Raw genomic sequence first — 5,886 nt, forward strand, 5'->3', positions numbered from 1 at the left:
TTGCTGTGATTTTTAGTTTATTTTTCTAATCTAAGTAATTTTAATGCGCCTATTTATATATATATATGTATGAGTTTCCAATTTGAACTTTGAGTTTATATATATAATGCTCAATCCAATTTTTTTTTTTTTTTTGTTCTGGTCTTTGTTCTTTGCCTTCTCAAGTTTGAATATCTGGCTGCTGGATCAAGAAAGAAAGCTATCAGATAAACTTTGTGTGGTTTTTTAAATCACAACGGATCTAGAAATTTGAATCAATCTGCCTTGAAATGTATAAGAAATCAAAAAAAACCTCAACAAATCCATAATGATATGGAAAAATATGAATAGATCTAGACATCATATGATTTTTAATAGTAAAAACAATGATTTTGACAGAAAGAGTAATGGTTTTAACTTAGTTAATTTTGGCAAGAAAAATGATGTTGAAGAAACGGAAACAAAATCCATGTCAAGATGCGAGTGCTTCATCAATTCTTCTAGGCACTCGTACCAAATCAGAAGAAAAAAAACAGGATATTCTATCATTGATTGCAGAATGTCGCCGGCGAAAACTATCTCACTCACGACGAGGAGAATGATAGGAGGATGCAAGTGGGTGAGAGATTTATAATTACCAAATTCTTGTTTATGTTAATCTGTCCCTCCTACTTGTTAAGTTTCCATTATTCAATGGGAAAACGATGAAAAGTTTTTGTTTCGGAACAATTGATTTTAATGTTTGGTTCATTGTGTTGTTAAGTTGTATGATCAAATGACATTTGCTTTCTTATCAGTTTGTAACCGTAATTAAAAGAAAATTATTCCAGGGATTCTTATATTGTTTAGATGCATTTTTTTTTTATGAATCCTAAAAGTAAATGTAAAATTTTATTAATATAAAAGTTTGATTGGTTGAGTGTTTTTATCAGATGACAAATGCAAATTATGGAGCATTTGCGAGGCAGACTCAAATATACAAATGCAAATTGAGCGGTTATCAGATGACATTAAAAGAGGCAGCTTTGGGAGAAAATAGTTTTCTGAGACTTTCTAACATCTTTAGAAGCTAAGTATTTCTAAAGGATAAACAACCGGTGAGTGCTCCCATTGTGACTGTTTGTAATCTTTCAACGACGAGATATGCAAGTTTTTCTTCTTTGTATTGGTGGCCCCAATGGCTAAGCTCCCACTAGCATTGAAGGTTTGAACATTATGCAAGTTCGAGAACAACCTTTTTGGCATCATAGGCTTGAACATTATGCAAGTTCGAGAACAATCTTTTTGGCATCAGACCAGGGATTTTGAGATGATGTTGAGATGATTCCAATCAAGATCGCGGTGATCACCAGAACAATTAGAGTTGGAAGATAAGCAAGATGTTCAATACATTTTTTTGTAGATACAGATTACCATACTATTGAGGTACTTGTAGATGTTACAAAAGCAATTAGAGTTGGAAGAGAAACAAGAGATTCATTTCATTCTTTGGAGATTTGAAATTTTTTATATGAAGTCATCTTTATGTTTTTATTTACATATTAGAGCATCTCCAAGAGAAGAGACTCTTAGTGGACTCTCTAAAAATAATATAAATAATTGACCTTAGTGATTTAATAGTGACTCAGACATATCATCTCTAACAATACTCCTTATATCCACTCTTTATTTATTATTTTATCATTAAAATTATTAATTGTTGTTATATTTACCAATAGTGTGAGGAGAGAGACTCTTCAATCATAAATTATTAATAAAAAATGAATTAAGAGGTGCTAAGAGGTGGAGAGATGCTCTCTATTAATAGAGGGGATGGAGAGGCTCTTAGTGATTTGATGAGCTACTAAGAGACTGTTAGCTGATTTTTCATTATCCCCCTTCAAATTTTAACTTAAGAGTCAACTTAAGAGGCTATTGGAGCTCTTAGTTAATCCATCATGTTCTTATAAAGTTTTCGTATTTGTACAATAATTTTTCCAAAATGTTCATTGCATATTTTGGATATGAATTCCAGCAAAACTAATTTGTCTGTCTCGTTACTTCTTATATATAGCTGAAGCACGTGAAATAAATTGCACACAAAAAATAAATTGTAGGAACTGTTTATAAATATAAGAATATTTGTGTTAATTAATCAATTACTTGCTACTATGTAGGTGGTAGTTCACTTTATTTAATGATACATTTGGTTTAAATTTTGAACGGATTAAACCTCCTAAAAGGCATTTAAGGGAATTTTTTTAATTTATTTCAAAAATAAAAAATTCCCCTATCTAATTCATCATGAAAATTCATTTACAATTTGTTTTTCAGATTTTATAGAATTTTTCCTTAACTGCACCACTTTTTTATTATTTTTTATTTTTTGCAAAATAGAGCTGGCCTGCTCTATATAGAGCCAATTGTCCAAAAAAAAATTGTTGTATCGAAGCCGATAAGAATCACAAAAACGATTAAATTGTATGTGGGTACGAATTCTGGAATAGCGTCCCGGTGGCTCTAGCGGAAAATCGTAAAATTTTGGATTTTAGAGAAATTTTTCCTATAAATAGGCTTTCGATTTCCAGTAATTAGAGGGTTATTTAGAGTGAAAAGTAACTTCTCTAAAATTCTTAAAGCATTTAATGTATTTCAAAGTTTTTTACGTGAGAGGAAAAGATAGTAGATAGAGAGAATTCTTTTCTTTATTTTTATTATCATTTAATTTTAGATTAGTTGTGATTAATCCATAATCATCAATCTAATTTTCATAAAAAAAAAACAATCATCAATCTAATACTAGTTTTCTTTTATTTGGAGTCCAATTGGGGAAAAAAAATTTAGCTGATCAAATCACCCCGCACTCAAAGCACAATATAAAGGTAATTTCAAAGAAATAAAGTGAGTTTTTACTTTATTTTGTTTATTTCATTTGAGGTAACTTTTGAGTTGATGTAGAGTCAAAATCGTTTTTTTTATTAAAATACATTTTTAGAGAAAGATAAAAACAAGGGTAGAATATTACCTAGGTACTCTACACGTCATCCATGACATCTTAGTAGTTTTTGGATAAAAGTAGAAATATATTAAGAATAAGCTAAAAGTACATTACAAGTAAATGAAGGAAGATCAAACATCCACACTCTACAATCAGACACATAACCTATAGCCCGAGGAACAACATGGGCGGATAGATTCACTAACCCATGAATAAAATTGATAGAACAACTCACTATATCCTTCAATAAGATTTACAGTTACCAACAATAAAATCAATGATTGAATTGCAGCTAGTTTCTCGCCTCAAAGCATACACTAAAAATTATAAAGCCGATTCTAGAACAATACCTTCCATCCTTTGCCTTTCAACCAACTCAAAGCACACATTAAGTCCAACCCGAGCCCTGCCCAACAACAGGTCCAACCTTAGGAGATAAAAATTATTGGATAAAAACATCCATTATTAGCAAAAAAAAACAATTTTTTCCTAACATAAATAAAACCCATAAGCATTAGTATGTGATTAATTATTTTTTAAAGAAATAGATAAAAGAGTATATATATATATATATATATATGCTTTATAGCAGTATTGGAAAACTACAAGTAAAATTAAGTGATGATGGGAATATATAAAAATCTATTAAAAATTAAATAAAAGTATTATTTTAAAATTTTGAAATATATAACAAAATAATTCCTTTATGGATGTCAGAGATTAATATGGAATATATGGCCTTAACTATCAGCTCGAGCTTTTAGTTCAATCGGTTTCATGACAACGGAAACTTAATTACAAATCTAACCTTAGACAATGTTTAAACTTAGCAGACAAAAATACCCTCTCAGATCTTATATATAAACAAAATGATTTCTATACGGAAACCCCACCCTTCCAAATTTCATATATGGTGCAGCTCTCCACCAAAAATCTATTGTCTGCTTTTATCGCCTTCCGGTCCTTGAATTCTGGTCCGATTTAGGACTTGTCTGGGCCATCATTAACAATGGGAAGAAAGTCTCTTTTACAATCTATCTGAGATAATCACATTGATTTTGAATTCTATTTAATTAATAAAGAAGTACGAATTCTGCAGAGTTAGAGAACCCGAAGATTTGTTAAAAGACATATTCGAATATTATTATATAAAAGGAAGAAGTTTCTTCCATCGTGCATTAATTATTTTCTAAAAGTGAATGATGGATTTCAAAAGCTAAGAAAGCGATCCCATCACCCCAAGTGGGTTGACACCAAATGATGGACCCGGAAATAAAATATAATAAAATCAAAAAACAAAAATACATCGAGTTTGGAACCAAGACAGAAGAACAAGGCACAAGCGCCAACTAACAAGTCCGAAATTGTTAGAAAATAAAAGAAAACAACAATAAGAACTCCGAGTTGAGACCTTATTTGTTATTACAATGACAAACTTTTAAAACAAAAACATAACTAAACATAACATAACATAAACATTCACCCTTCCGCAACTTGTTCACCAGAAATTTCCCCCATTTCTCCCTCTCCAAATGTTTCATCAGCGGATCCTATGTCGATCAAGATCAAAATCCGTGATTCCACTTGTCCAACATTTGTTATTTCATTCAAAGAATAGTCCGGATTTTGAACAGTAACAGATGTTCTAAATTTCCCATCTTCACCAGCTAGCTGAATTTGTTTTCAAAGTGCACTCCATTTGTTTTCGTAGCTAATAGTGTCGCCTTTCGGCATATAACCATATTCGAAATTCAAGCCAATATATTCCTGGATGAATTTGAATCTTGCAGCCTCCGCAACCATTTGTAGAACAACAATAAGTTTCTCTTTGAAATTATTGTCAACAATTACCCCTCCGAAGTCGTGGAGAACTCTGATTGCTTCCTTCAATGCCCCGGACCATAACGGGAATTTCAATCTATCTGCTAGATTGTTATAATTGGTAGACAGATTTAAAGCTTTTTTAGTAGTTCCATCGAAAAGGAGATCTTGTGATCTCGAAGGGGCTTCATTAAAGAAGAAGGAATTTTTTTCAGATTTATACCCAATCACATATGCATTAAGAACATATAATGCTATTGTGATTGAGATCCTCTTCTTGTGTTCTTCATCATTATAAAAAAGCTCAACCAAAATAAACATGTTCTTTTTTGTAATTTCGGATTTTTTTCGCAGTAATTCGATATGGTGGCTTTTCTCTCCACTTTTTAAATAGTTTCGCAAGGTTCTAAGGAAACTTGTGTAAATTCCGACGCTCATTTCGTCGGTACTGAATGTGATTTTTGGGTAGTTTCCGTCGCTAGTTTTGTCGCTAACTTTGATGGCTGTTTCTTAATTCATCTTTAACTTCTTGGATTTCCACCTGTTCAAATTTCAAAGCTGTCAAATTGAAACTGCCATTGCTATAAAATATATATATTTTTTTTTGCATAAACTGTATAGATATATAGATAAAAAGAGAGAATATTTTGAGAAAAATATTTGATGTACTTACAGATGAAGCGAGAATGAGCAACAGAAGAAGAGATTATATTTAGCATTTCAACATCTTCTTCTTTTATAGAGGAAAATCCTGGCTTCCAATATTATAAGATACAAGAATATTCGTCAAAATAAATATTATGAACCAATTAATCTGTCTGGACAGTAATGTGAATCCAATTGCTAATTTTCCTGGTCATGCTTGAAATGATAGAATTATTATTTTTTGAGTAGCTTCATGGAAAATAATTCATTTCGTGTCTCTCCATTTATTTTTTTTTATCTATGACTTATCATGTGTTTACATCTCTACAAATAATTTATTATCAGTTTTCTTAAATGAATTCTTTTTAATAAATCCCTCAGTTTCTTTTATTGTATATTTGGATAAGGTTTAAAAAGTAAAATTGGTTAAGGAAAGATTAATAGTTAAAAGCTCGATGAATTTT

General features: G+C 30.8%; 1 long non-coding RNA gene across 1 annotated transcript; it reads right to left on the reverse strand.

Moving 5' to 3' along the window:
- Window positions 1-4,173: 4,173 nt before the first annotated feature.
- On the reverse strand, window positions 4,174-5,537 carry LOC136223977 (uncharacterized). The gene is made up of 2 exons (XR_010686225.1): window positions 5,451-5,537; window positions 4,174-5,318 (listed from the first exon to the last, which is right to left on the reverse strand). It is a non-coding gene; the product is annotated as an uncharacterized lncRNA (long non-coding RNA).
- Between the last annotated feature and the right edge of the window lie 349 nt (window positions 5,538-5,886).

The sequence above is a fragment of the Euphorbia lathyris genome, chromosome 3 (genome assembly GCF_963576675.1).
Source record: "Euphorbia lathyris chromosome 3, ddEupLath1.1, whole genome shotgun sequence".
In the NCBI taxonomy this organism is placed as follows: domain Eukaryota; kingdom Viridiplantae; phylum Streptophyta; class Magnoliopsida; order Malpighiales; family Euphorbiaceae; genus Euphorbia; species Euphorbia lathyris.